This window comes from Myotis davidii, unplaced genomic scaffold, assembly GCF_000327345.1.
Source record: "Myotis davidii unplaced genomic scaffold, ASM32734v1 scaffold471, whole genome shotgun sequence".
In the NCBI taxonomy this organism is placed as follows: domain Eukaryota; kingdom Metazoa; phylum Chordata; class Mammalia; order Chiroptera; family Vespertilionidae; genus Myotis; species Myotis davidii.
In genome coordinates, this window is record NW_006283354.1 from 2,568,034 (window position 1) to 2,580,939 (window position 12,906).

A 12,906-nucleotide genomic window follows, 5' to 3' on the forward strand; every position below is an offset into this window, starting at 1 on the left:
GCTCCGTGTCTGCAACTGTGGTGATGATCCGGGGACTGGAACAGGATGTGCCGTCTGTCTCAGGACCTGCTGACTTGCCCTCTTGGACTCCAGCTCTGATGCTTCTCTCGGTGAGGGGGAGCGGGGGGCACTCCTCCTTCTCCTACAGCACAGTGTGGGAGAACAACCGGGCTGGCCCAGGTCTCAGTAGCTTCTCTGGTGGTGGTCAGGTAATGGTACCCTCTCCAGTTTCTCCTCCTCCTCTTCACTGGATTCCACATCGTTTCTGTGACCGGGCCAGAATGATATCAGACTCTCTCACGGTGAGTAGTTCATCAATGAACTCATCTACGTGCATCAGTTCAAACTTCCCATTTTGGCTCTGGCTCTTAATTCTTCTATAGTCGTTGTGCAGAGGCTCCAAGTACTTGCAGTGGCTCCAATCAATTGCAGTGCCTGTTGGCCTCATGTAAAGTGCTCCCAACATGTGGATATACTTGAAGTCTTCATTTTTTATAAACTCCACAATGAGCTCCTTCTCCAGTGGAATCTGAAGCATCCTCAAGGTCAAACACAGAAAGGGAGCTGGCTTTATGTTGCCACCGTAGACACCTCCCACAAACCTGAACTCCATGGCTTCATTGATTACAAGTTCAGCCATAAGCCCAAAGCCATCCTCTTTCCAGTACTTGGGCTCCTAGATTCGTGCCTGAAGGATCTCATCCACCAGATATCAAGGGTGGGTGCCGCGGATGCTGTGAGCATCCCGGACCCTGCGGTTTATCGTTTTAGAACGCCTTCAGTTCTATTTCTGTCAGGTCCTTTAGTGTGTCATGTCCAGGTTAAAAAAATAAGTAAAAAACCCAGTGAGAAAAGGAGAAAGGTGGGGAAGTCTCGTTTACATAGCTCAGGCGACCATCTTGAACTTGGAAATGTTGCACGGGTTCCTTTCAGAGACCGCGTCGCGATGCTGATGGACTCCTGATTCTGTTTGACTCAATGGCTGGTGTTTTTCCCTCTGGTGAAACCAGTCCACTAGAAGCCTGTGGGTGCAGGGGGCAGGCCATGGCAGCCGGAGGTTACCCAGCTCAAGCAGTGTCTCCTTACCCACCTCCCACATGGAGCCATGACCATGAGACCGGTGACTGGAGCTTGTGGCCAGCTCTTAAGGCCTTTTATCTGGAGGTCTCAGGGGAGGGTCTCAAAAGAACATTCATCAGCTTTCCAGGCGTGTCTCCTCAGGGTTGTGGCCTCTGCTGCTTGGCTGGCGTCAGAGCAGGGGCTCATTAGTCATTGTCGCTGGTCCTGCCCTCAGCCATGGCATTGTCCTGCCTGGCCTTGCTGCTTTCTGGGCCTGCAGCTGAAACACAGCTGAGGCCAGATGTTATCTCTGGTTTGACCAAAACTTTGTCTGTGTGGTCAGTAGACTTGAGGCTTTGTTCCTATAATTATTTGATGCAGGAGTATTTCATTTTTTAAAACATCTTTATTGAGATAAATTTACATACCGTAAAACTCATCCGTGTTTACTGTACAATCCAATGGTTTTATTATATTTACAGAACTGTGCAACTATCACTACAATCTAATTTTAGAAAGTTTCCGTCACCCCCAGAAGAAACCTCATGCCCATTTGTAGGCACTAATCCACTTTCTGTCTATAGATCTGCCTCTTCTAGACATTTCATATAAATGGACTAAATATAAATTTATGGCGTAGAGGGTCTGGCTTCTTTCACTGAGCAGACATTCTTACCGTTCTTCTGTGTATCAGAACTTCATTCCTTTTCATTGCTGAATCCTATAGCATCCTATGTTCCACATTTTGTTCAACCATCCACCAGGTGAGGAAGATCTGGGTGGTTTCCATTTATTGACTATAGTATCATTGTCTTTGGATGGAAAAAAAGTGGGTCTCAGAGATGTCTTGTACCTGTTACAGTTAAGTCATCAGTGGAGTCAGGCTAGACTCAGGCTGCTGACGCCCAGTTCATTCATTGACCCAAGCAAACACTTATTTTGCTCCTTCTGTGTGCCTGGCACTGGTCTGAACCCTGGGAGCCTGCAGTGAGCAAGACACAGAAGGCCCCTGTCCATGGGACCATCATTGCAGTGGAGGGAGACAATTAGCAAGCGAACGAACTTAAAAGTGTTAGGGACTGGTAAGTGTGCTATGAAGGAAATAACACAAGACAATATAAGATCATGTAGCAAGTTCAAATTTTTTTCAGCATTTTTATTTTTTTTAAACTTTTCTAAATGCTTTCCCCAGCATTTGACATTTTTGTTTTACTTAAAGAATTATCCAAATAATTTCACTTCACATGGAAAATGTTCAAAGATTTGAGACAGAAGGAATGACTTTTATCTGTATACTTTCAAGACACACCCATGGGCTGCCTTGTGGGTGGGATGTGGCTGGTCTCCACGTTGTGTGTATGTCCCTCCCCTATCCCTTCAAGTCCCCTCACCCCCAACTCCACCTGAGAAGGCAGCGTCCTTTCCGTTCCACAATTGAGGGCAGCTCATTGGCCTCGGGAGCCTCTAGCTGAAACTGCATTACTGTGTGCAAGCCGATTACCCCAATTATCTGGCCATGTAAAAAGCCACAGTTTCACTCTTCATGAAAAATTAAAATCTTGTCCTGATCTGATGGAAGGAAACGGAGGAGGCAACGTGGGTGAACTCAGCCATTGTTGATCAGGCAGATGATAAACTACTCATTTTCTTGACTCAGGGGATCAATGGAGAACCTTAAAGAGAAAATCACGGAAGAAATGAAGATTAAATTTGCAGGCCTCTAATATTGGGAATGCATTCTAAAATTGCAACAAAATAAGGCTCTCTCCTGAAAAGGCATTATTTACCCCCTGCCTGTTACCGCAGTTACAGATGCTCACTCCTGTGGTTCAAACCCGAGTCGCTGACAGAAGCAGACCAGAGACAGGCGACTTGTATCTCACCAGGAAACATAGAATTTCAGATGAGCAGTCGTGGTATTTTTAGGCTGGTTGTGTGTACAGTCACCTCATAAATCGTGAGGATGAAGGTAGCTGTGTGAATCTAAGTCCATTTGGGGCCACAGCATACATTTTCAGAGAGGGGGGGAAAATCATGGAATTGATTATATGGTTAATTCCCACCTATTTTTTCATCAGTAAAATCTTGGAGGAACATCGAAAGTGGCTTGGGGTTCAAGGGGCCTCGAATGGAAGAACATAATTTGCTCCCTAATGAAACCCGCTCCTGCAATCATATTCACCAGCGTGAGACTGGGAAAGAGAAAATTGTCCCACTGGCGTTAATGGATTGGCATCTGCCTCAGATGCCATCGCTGATGCAGTCACATAAGCCAGACAATGGAAACTTTTCAGTAATTGAAGCACAAAGTCATATGAAATGTCTGCAATGAGAGGTGTGCTTTAGTACCCACCCGCCAACGGAGTTATCACTTATCTGGGCAAATTTCTCTCTGAATTCTCTGGGAAAGTGGCACTTTTCAGGGAAGAAAGGAAAAGGATCTCGCAGCGTTTTGAAGATAAAGTTTAAAGAAGATGCTTTCAGTAACGTTGTCGCCCGAGCCAATTAAAATGCAGCTGGTTGTTCTCTCAGAGAAGAGAAGCCGACAAAACATTAAGGGGTCAAGTCTGCCACCCTGTACCTTCCTGTAGAGAGAAATACAGGAAACTGGGTAAAAGCAGGAACCCCACAAAGCAGTTTGATTCCCAGCTCTGGTACCAACCAGTTCTGTGGCCCAGGGCAAGCCACATATGTTCTCCAGCCTCAGTTTTCTCCTCTGCAAGGTGGGGACTTACAAGCCCCGTCTCCACCGGTTTGCTAGGAGGATTCAGTGAGACGTATGGAAACCACTGAGCAGAGTAGTCAGCATAAGGTAGATGCCCCACGGAGTGGCCATCTAGTGGGTAGGCAGGGAAGGAGTGGAATTTGTTAGAATAGCAGGGAGAATCAGAGAGAAAAATGGTGGAGCTGCTTATTGGTCATTTGTGAGAAATTTGATGCCCTCTCCTGAGAAATCAGAGCAATATTTTTATAAGCCAGTTAAGCTATAGCAGATTTAAGGAATATCTGTAACTCCCCCCTCCCCTTTCCTTCTTTCCTCCCTTCCTCCCAGCCTCCCTCCCTGATGTTAAGATTTAAAAATATATATATATATATTGTGGAATTGTTACATGATTTATTCTCACGGACAATTAGTGAGTCATTTGAACAGTTATTTTAAACAGATTGAAACACAGTGGGTAAACATTTGCATATCAATGGCATTCCTCTGTTGGCTCCTTGAGCAGAGTGATGGCAGAACATGCAGAAATCTTCACTAACACAAATGGTTTACTGAGCACCCGCTGTGCCAGCTCAGCCCAGGTGTGAAGACACTTTGCCAAAGAGGCCACGATCTTGGTTATAACCTCCAGGTGGGCCAATTGGGTTTATGCTGATCCACCTGAAGGATCCCAGGACCCCAGCCCCAGGCACTGAGTGTGTCTGACCCAGACTTCGCTTGGTTCCTGACCTCATCCAGCCATTTCCTGGGGTTCACACTGTGGCGTGAGAAGGAACTTACAAACCAGTCTTCCAATTCTAGTTATAATATTTGTGTATACATCGAAAGATCACTCAGTGGGTCCCGCAGACATGGGGTCAGGGAGGTCCATTCTCCACAGAAAGGACAACCTCTGGCTCCCGAATAGAGAAACTGTGACGGGGGAGGGAAGGGGACTCGGGAAAACACGCCGGAAACGTTGGTGGGACAGAGACCTCTCTCGCCGCAGAAACTGGGCATCGGTTGGTGAGAGTGGCAGATTGGACATCTGACGGACTGTTTTCTGTTCAGAGTAAGTGGCTGGGCTATAAAAATTTCACAGAACCGTTTTCTCCGCCACCACTTCTCTCGCTAGCTTTCCTATCACTCATGAATATTTATGCCTTGTCTGCTTAAAATGCTTGGAGGGGGAAAAAACAAACTTTGTTCTCAATCTCAAATTATTCTGCGAGGTATAAGAGCATTGGTGTAAGATAGTAACAGTGTACTTTAGCTAAACCAAGTGCTTAGACCAATATTCATTTAGAGCCCACGTGGGCTGCATGTTAACAGGGAATGTAATGAGGTACACAGGAGATAAGGAAATGGAGGGGCCCTCCACAGGGTGCTGAATGGGCTGGCGCACGACTATCCGCTTCCTTCATGGTTTTGCAATCGAGCTTCGCACAACTTACTTGAAGCTCAGTGACGAGGCTTCGGAAGGCCTGGGGGTTGATTCCATTTGGTTCAGATGCCCGTCAAGGCTCTTGTCTGGGTGCTGTGGCCTCGCTTTTGCCGCATGCACTTACCTTCTGCCACCTCCCTGCCGACCTCAAGCACCTTGGTTTTTGCCTCTACTCCTTGCCTTTTCTCTCCCCCTCCTTCTTCCCTGAACTCTGCCCTTGCCCCCCCCCCCCGCACTGCCCAGAGCTCCATGAGGGGGAGCCTACTGACCCACACTCTTCTTGAGGTCGGATACAGAAGGCAGTCCCTCCGCTCAGAGTTTCCAAAGGGTGGGAACCGTCACAGCCCAGAGCAAAACTGGCTGGGATTGTAGATCATTCTCAGGCAGGCTTCTGAAGTGAGGGTGGGGCGGGGGGGCGGGGGAGCTGATTATGCAGACCACTCCAAATTCAATCTCCTGCTTTATGTTTATCGCTGGAGCCGGTGATGGAAGCACCGCCCGTTAATTCAGACTCGCCTATTACTTATTCTCTATCTAGAGGAAATAAAGAGAAACAATTACCTTGGTGTGACATTCTGCCATCTCTACCGAGCCACCTACCTGCACCTGGACTTTGCTAGCAGCAGAAAGAACGAGTTAGATGCTAAATATTTCAGAGGGAAGAGAGTAAGCAGGGCTATTGAAAATAAATTTAAAAGACCTTCATGTATTCTGGTCATATATCCCTGGCATAAAACTTCCCCGGAGATAAAATAGCTTTCTGACAGGAGGGCTGAGGGAGGGAGGGGCGGGGCGGGGAGACACTGGGAAACCCTCGCCCTCCATCTCAGGCACCGTGCCTCCTTTGTGAAGGCATCTTCGAAATGATTGAAGGTGGCCTATTACCGCGGAGCCCTTTTCAATAAAGAATTTTAAATTATAAATGGCATTTTGTTGCGTGCCCTCCTCTCCCACCTGTTGGTAGTTAACTGGGAAAATCAATACAGTTGTTGTCTAAAGGGAGCAGGCATCTCCGGAAGTGAAGCCTGGAGCTTAGTTTCAGTTCTCAAGGAAGACGCTCCCAACCCTCCCCTACGTATGTCTGCGAAGGCCATGGCCATGGCCTGGGACTGGCCTGGCCTGGACCTGAGGCGCACAGCCCCCTTGAGGCACGCAAACATTCCCTTTCCGTCTCTGGCCCTGTGGGAACTGAACATTGGGACGTTGGGACCATGGATGACTTAGGCTGCCCTGGGGACCTGGTGCACTGCCTTCCTCCCATAGGGGGTGGGAGTGAACACCATCTATTAAAATTACAGGACTACTTCAATGAGACAATTAACAAATGACAAAGAAATTGCTGTTTGTTTACTGCCCTTAGAGGAAGCTGCTAAGACACAGAGGAGAGACCATTTAGGAGAAACCAGGGGTGCACCAGCCCTTTCCTGACCCTGGCATTCAGAATTGTCTCTCCTTGCCTCAACCATTCTTGGCCATTAGGTGCGCTTTCCTTATTAATGCCAGGGCAGGGAAGCAGAAAATGAAGGCCCTTCTTCGCAAATAGCTGCTTAATGTTGCAACGCCTGCCTCTAAGTCATGAACGCCAGGGAGGTTTGCCCATCCCTGAGCACGGAACGCCCTTGATGAACTGCTGAAGGGAACTATTCACACAGACAGGCAGACCCTGGCATTTGCTGCTGGCCTGTGCCCTCCCTGCTGCATGGGTGGGGCTGGGCGCGCTCCTTCGGGGGCTAGAGTGGAAGGGCCTGGCTCCCGCAGAATCTGAGTCCGCCTTCCAGAGGTGCCTCGTTCTCCAGCTGGGCCCTGCACCCCTGCTGCTTCTCCCTACATACTTGGTCCCCTCTGCCCTGGTCCTTTCTCCTCTGGAGACACGATTGGAGCTGCTGGGCATTGGGAGGGAGGGGATGCAGGGGCTGAGAGAGGCTGTGTGTATGTTTGTGTGTCCCATTCTGTAGTTACTAGTTGTCACTTGTTGTTACCTGTGCGTGTGAGGCCACCCCAAATGCTGCACACCCAGGTCTCCGTTTCCAGGTGTGACGTGGGTAGCACTGAAGAGGGCTAGCTCCCCTGAGCCTCCCTGGACCCAGAGTGGGAAGAAAGTTCAGATTTTTTTCCTGTGGAGCACACACGCCACCCCTGCAGCAAGTTTCTCTGGAAGATGTCTCCAAGGAAGCATGTCTAGGCAGCGGCATTGGTCTGGATGCGGAGGACTGGCCCGGCTGACCTCATGACCCCAGGACCACGTGGACAGCCGTCACCTCAGGCTGCCAAAGGTGTCCTTACCCCAGCATGCCTGGTCAGTTCTGATCTCAGACCCAGAGAGGCCACGGGAGGGACACATGGCCCACAGCCAGGAGCACCCTGTCCAGCCCGTCAGAGCCCCGCAGACCCGGAGGTGTGGGGCTGCTTGCTGGCAAACTGCCGAGTGGCTAGTGTGCCTTGACATATCACTGCACAAAGCACACCGCTGATCCTTTTCCCTTTTCAAATTCATGCCTCTCGCCAAGCATCCAAAAACGATAGGAACAGAGCACTGGATCAGAACACATTGGACGGGCCAGGTTCTCTTCTCCAGAGATGAAATAGCTGCCCCTCCTGGGAGGAAAGGTGTCTAAAGAAGCAGGTGGGGAAGGCTTGTCAGAACTGGAACTGGATGATAAACTCTCAGAAGTCAGAGCAGCCCTTGCTGAGAAGGCAGGACCGCAGCAGAAGCTCCCCGCCCCAGCGTGGTAGTAGTGAGCCAGGCAAGGTGGGCAATGGGAGACACAGGGCCCGGGAGGACAGGCGAGCAGGAGCCACGGACACTCTCCGCAGTCTGAGGGACCTTGGGAAACTCACATTCCTGTTCCAGTTCTGGTTTATCCATCTCTAAAGGCTGGGGTTGGACTCAGTGACCAAGCTCCGTCCCTGCCATGCCAGCATTTGGATGGCCTCCCATCATTGATCTGTAAGCTGATTCTAAAAGTTGAGGGCAAATAAATTACATTTACATTATTATGTCTATAAAAGTGTCCTCTGGCAAGTCAAATTACGTCCTAATATTTCACTTCATTCTCTGTGCATCCAGCACACTGACCCCTTGTTTCATGCAATGAAGACCTTTTTCTGGCATCGATTTCGGATAGATTCTCCTTTTTCACTCTCCATTACTTGCCTTTCACATGTCCTCGCATCCGTTCAGGTTACCTATTTCGTCATCAGCTGTCTCTTCAGCCTGACGTCCTCTCTCTCGGAGCCTCTGTTTCTTGACTCAATCTAGAACATCCTGTTAGGTTGTACCACTGTTTCAGGATATCCTGGCTTTTCCCTTCTTGGCTGTTCACCTTGAATGTTCTTCCGGAATGTCTCTAAATCCCTTGCGCTGTGAGGGTAGCTCTCCCATTCTCTTCATTTCTATGTGACTTATTCTTCTAACGTCATTTTCACTGAGACTCAGGAGGGGGAAGAAATGCGAGTGCCTACCTGTCGCTTTGAACCCTCCTCTTCTGTTCAACCTGCTTGGAAGGTCTGGCCTTCTGGTGTTAGCACTTGGCATCTCAGGCATCAAATGACCAGAATAAAACTGTTCTATCCCCTCTGCCAGCCCCCAGATGTAGCCACTTCTCCTCCCGCCATGCCCGGCTCAGGGAACAGCACTAAAATCCATCCACTTGTCAAGTTGGAAGACTGAGTCATTTGCCATCCCTCCCTTTTCCACCTCAAGTCCACTTGGCTCCACCTTCTGTATTTGCATCTGAAATCTGTCCACATCTCCACCCCCCACTGCCACTAACTTAGACAAGCCAGCCCCCTCTTACCTGAATGACCCTCATCCCCTCGCACTGGTTTCCCTCCTGCCAGGCTTACCCCCCACAAACCATTCTCCCCATGGCAGAGTGAGCCACCTAAAAGGTAATCCCAGCTCCCCTCCCCATCGCCCTTTCAGGTCCCCACCAGGCCCTTCTTCGTGAGCTAGCCCCTTCCTACCTCCCAAATCTCAGCGTGTCCCCACTCTCTCCTTTGCCTCTGGGCTCCAGACACTCTGGCCTCCTCCAATGACCATGCTCCCCTTCCCCTGACTGCACAGCACCCTCTTTCTCATTCTCGGGCACTGAGTAAAAGTCCACTCCCTCCAAGTGGGTTTTGCCCCGCCATTTCTTCCTTATCCCCGTGCCTGTTCATTTCCTCCACAGCCCTTACCCCATTTGTATGCACCTGCAAACAGCTCGGATCATGATGAGTTTACTGGTTTATTGTTGGGTTGTGCACTGAACCCACCCGCCGCACCCCCCGCACCCCAGAGGACAGGAATCAGACTGGCTCTCTCCTTCAGCGGGTTCTCAGCCCCTGCCGGGTGCCTGGGCAGGTGTGCCCAGCAGAGGCTCAGTGTGGGTGATGTCTTCTCCTGGACGGATCTCTGGCAGATTCCTGACTCCATTGCATCTCTGACCACTGAGCTCACCTTCCTCAGAACTGGAGATGCTGGCCCTCCCAGAATAGTCACTGGTGTGTCATTCTGCCTTTTCACAATCTGGTCCCAGCTGTCTTTCCCACCTTATTTGCTCTGCCTCTGGCCCTCTGCCCTCTGCTCCTACCAGCCACCCTCAGACACATCTTCTGCCTTCACACATCCGTGCACTCGTTCAGCTTACGATGCCCTCTCTTCCATGCCTACCTTTCACATCCTGCCCATGCATTAGGGCCTGGATGGAATGCTACCTCCTCGGGAATTCTCCTGAACCCCCCCACCTGTATGGACTCTCTCAGCTCTTCCCTTGTGCGTCTCGATATAACTCATAGGTCATCCTGCCCGGCACCTGAATGTTGGTTGGGAAGGTGTGCTACCCGCACTGAGCTGTAAGGTCTGAGAGAGGACGTTGGTCATGGCCGCCCTGCCCACCGGGAGCCCCTTGGTGGACATTGCACCACAGGGGCAGATGTGGGGAGCTTGCCCAGTGCTGGCGCCCAAGCATCTCAGGGCTGGCACCTGGACTTTAGGCTGGGGTGTGGCCTACTGAATAGTGAAGCTGGTGTGCAGTGCTATGACGCTACTGTGGCTCCGCCTGTAACAGGTGGGGAGTCCACAGTGCTGTGCTCTCTGCCGCAGCAGGCGATGTGAGTAAGGCTCTCTGAGAAGCCACAGGGAGCCTCAGCGAAAACTCCCCAGCGTCCTTCCCTCAGAGCTCTCCCTCGCCCTGCTTATTCACTGCCTCGGGTGAGCCGCAATGCAGCCGTCTTTCCCAGCCCTGGCCTTGTGGTCCCCGGGGACTGGTCCTGCTCAACAGGACGGGGTCATCTGCAATCCGTGAGAGATGCCCGGGGCAGGGACCGCCATGGCACTCGGGCAAGGCCGACGGTGCCCTTGCTGGTGCAGAGCTAGTGTGCTGGGTGTGAGCTGGTGGGAAGCATCCGTCTCTTATTTCATCCTCTCTGCAGAGGAGCTGTGCAGGGCTGCGCCGTGAGCGCCTGGCACCCGCACCCCGTCTCTTGCCGAGACACCTGCCTGTGACAGGATGGGCAGAACGCCCCAGAAAGGACGGACCTGGAAGGAGTCCGCCAGGCCCTCCTGCGCGGTGTTGAGGCGGTTCCCTGTGAGTGCCCCATTCTGAAGGCAATTAGTCTAATTGCTTTTGTTATTTCAGAAAACAAATTAAACCACCCGAGTGTTTCAGGGCAGAAAAGCGTCCGCAGTGCAGTGTAAGAAGCATTTCAGGAGCGTTTAGTTCACAACCAAGCAGTGCCTGAGCAGCAGGCAGAAAGCAGGCTGAGGGGCGGGCACAGGAGGCTGGCACCTGGTGAGGTGAGCCGCATGCCCTGGGGGGTGGGTTTGGGGGAAGTCTCTACTCCTGGCCGTCCGGCCTGCAAGGTCGGCGGATTCCATGTCCCCCTGCCCGCCCCGCCCATCACTGACTGGGCTCAGGCTCGTCCTCTGTGGCGAGGATCAGTAAAGCAGCCACCAGCTGGGCTCCCTGTCCTCCTTGTGCCCTCCTCTTGGCTACCACAGGGGCTGCCGGAAACTCAAGTAGCACAAATGGGGACCTACTTCACTTCTGACCAGCTGTGGCCTCCTGTAGGCAACCAGGCAACCCTTCACACGGGGAGCCAGAGGCCCAGCCTGCCTGCATGCAGGCCTTGCAACACCTTCTCGTTTCCTCATGCTTTTGCTCTGCGCTTCGTGCTGCTGAGCCTTTGTCCCAGTGGGATGGGGTGCACCACACACACACACACACACACACACCTGCCTGTCGCCCTAGACTGCCCCCTCAGCCTGCAGGCCAGGCACCCTTGCCTTGTGAGCCTTCCCTCCCCTGGTGGGAGGAGTCAGGTACTTTCTTTGTGCCCCTGGGCCTCGGGCTGATCTCACGTTCCTGCTGTGCTGTCTCCATTTGTCTCTCTGGTGCCCTCACCAGACTGTGAGCAATTGAGAGAGGAGGGGCCTCGCCTTGTTCGCTGTGGTCCTAGCGGGTGGCAAGGGATCTGCACTCAGAGAGAGTTCGGTACCTGCTGGCTGAGGAAATGGGTGGGTGGGCGGATGGATGGACAGTGGATGGATGGGCAGCCCTGAGGATGGGTAAATGCTCTTGTCCTAAGGAATTCTTTCACCTCAACCTTCTCAAAATCAGGGACTACCCCAGGGAAGAGAGGGGTGGAGTGAGGGGACCCTGGGACTCTGGGGGTCACCCGGCACCACCCTTTCCTGTGTGGGAGGCACATGTGGTGAGAACCTTGTTCAAAGAGTGTGTGAGCAGTTTGAGACAGAGGCCAAGTCCTCCTTCCTCCCACTCAGAGCCACGTGAGACCCACAAGTTAGCCTTTCTCCCTGTTCCATCGCCCGAAAGCGTGCAAATCCAACTCAGCCTCTCCCTGAGGCGCTGGACGCGCGGCTGGCATAGGGTGGGGGTCGGGTCTCTTGGACGAGCTAGCCACCCCGTTGTGTCCCCATGGGAGGGCCCTGCAACACAGAAACACCCATCTTTTTAAAGTTGCCCCTGATGATGTGTTGAAAAAACCTTCCGGTGTACTGTAGCCGGAAGATCTGCTCTGTTCCCAGGACCCTAGTGGCTCTCAGACCCAGGACACAGACCAGCCCCAGAGCCACTGGGAAGGCGTCTTACGTCAGCCTTGGGCCCCACCCAGTCCTGTGGAATCAGAGTCCCTGGGTGGGGTCCAGACGGGTACTTTAAACGAGCACCCCTGGACTTACTTATGCAAGGGAAGGCTGACACTCATTGCCTGGGGGATTCCACAGGTGGAAGAATTTTAAATGACAGAAACCTGAATGCAGGCATCCCCCCCCAATCTGGGATGCCCCAGCCTGGCCTTTGGAGACCCACCCAGGGTCAGCAGCCTTCACCCCTGCTCTCTGATCTGCTTCTCCTGCCTCAGCAGAAACGCATCCTGCTCCCCACATCCTCCAAACTAGCTTGCATCTTCAACCATCGCTGTAATTACTTGGAAACGCTGCATCCTGGTTGGAATTTATTTTAGTCACGCTTGTCTGCGTGCCAGTTTGCCAGACGCGTCGTTCAGGTTTTTCTCTTCCCTCCTGCAGCGGGCCGCATTGTCCGTCCATTCAGGTTCACGCAGCCACTGTCACTTGGGCCAGCCCGTGGCCCAGGTCCCATGCCGGGCCCGGCTGGAGATGCCATGCCCCTCAAGTGGCAGGGGGCACTTTCCTCCACACAGCTGGCCAGCCCATGGCTTCCCTGTGAGAGGCAGGCCG

The 12,906-nt window shown here is 52.0% G+C and overlaps 1 pseudogene; it reads right to left on the minus strand.

Annotated features, from left to right (window-relative positions):
• Positions 1-244: 244 nt before the first annotated feature.
• Positions 245-12,906, minus strand: part of LOC102763254 — a 61,090-nt pseudogene continuing 48,428 nt past the window's right edge.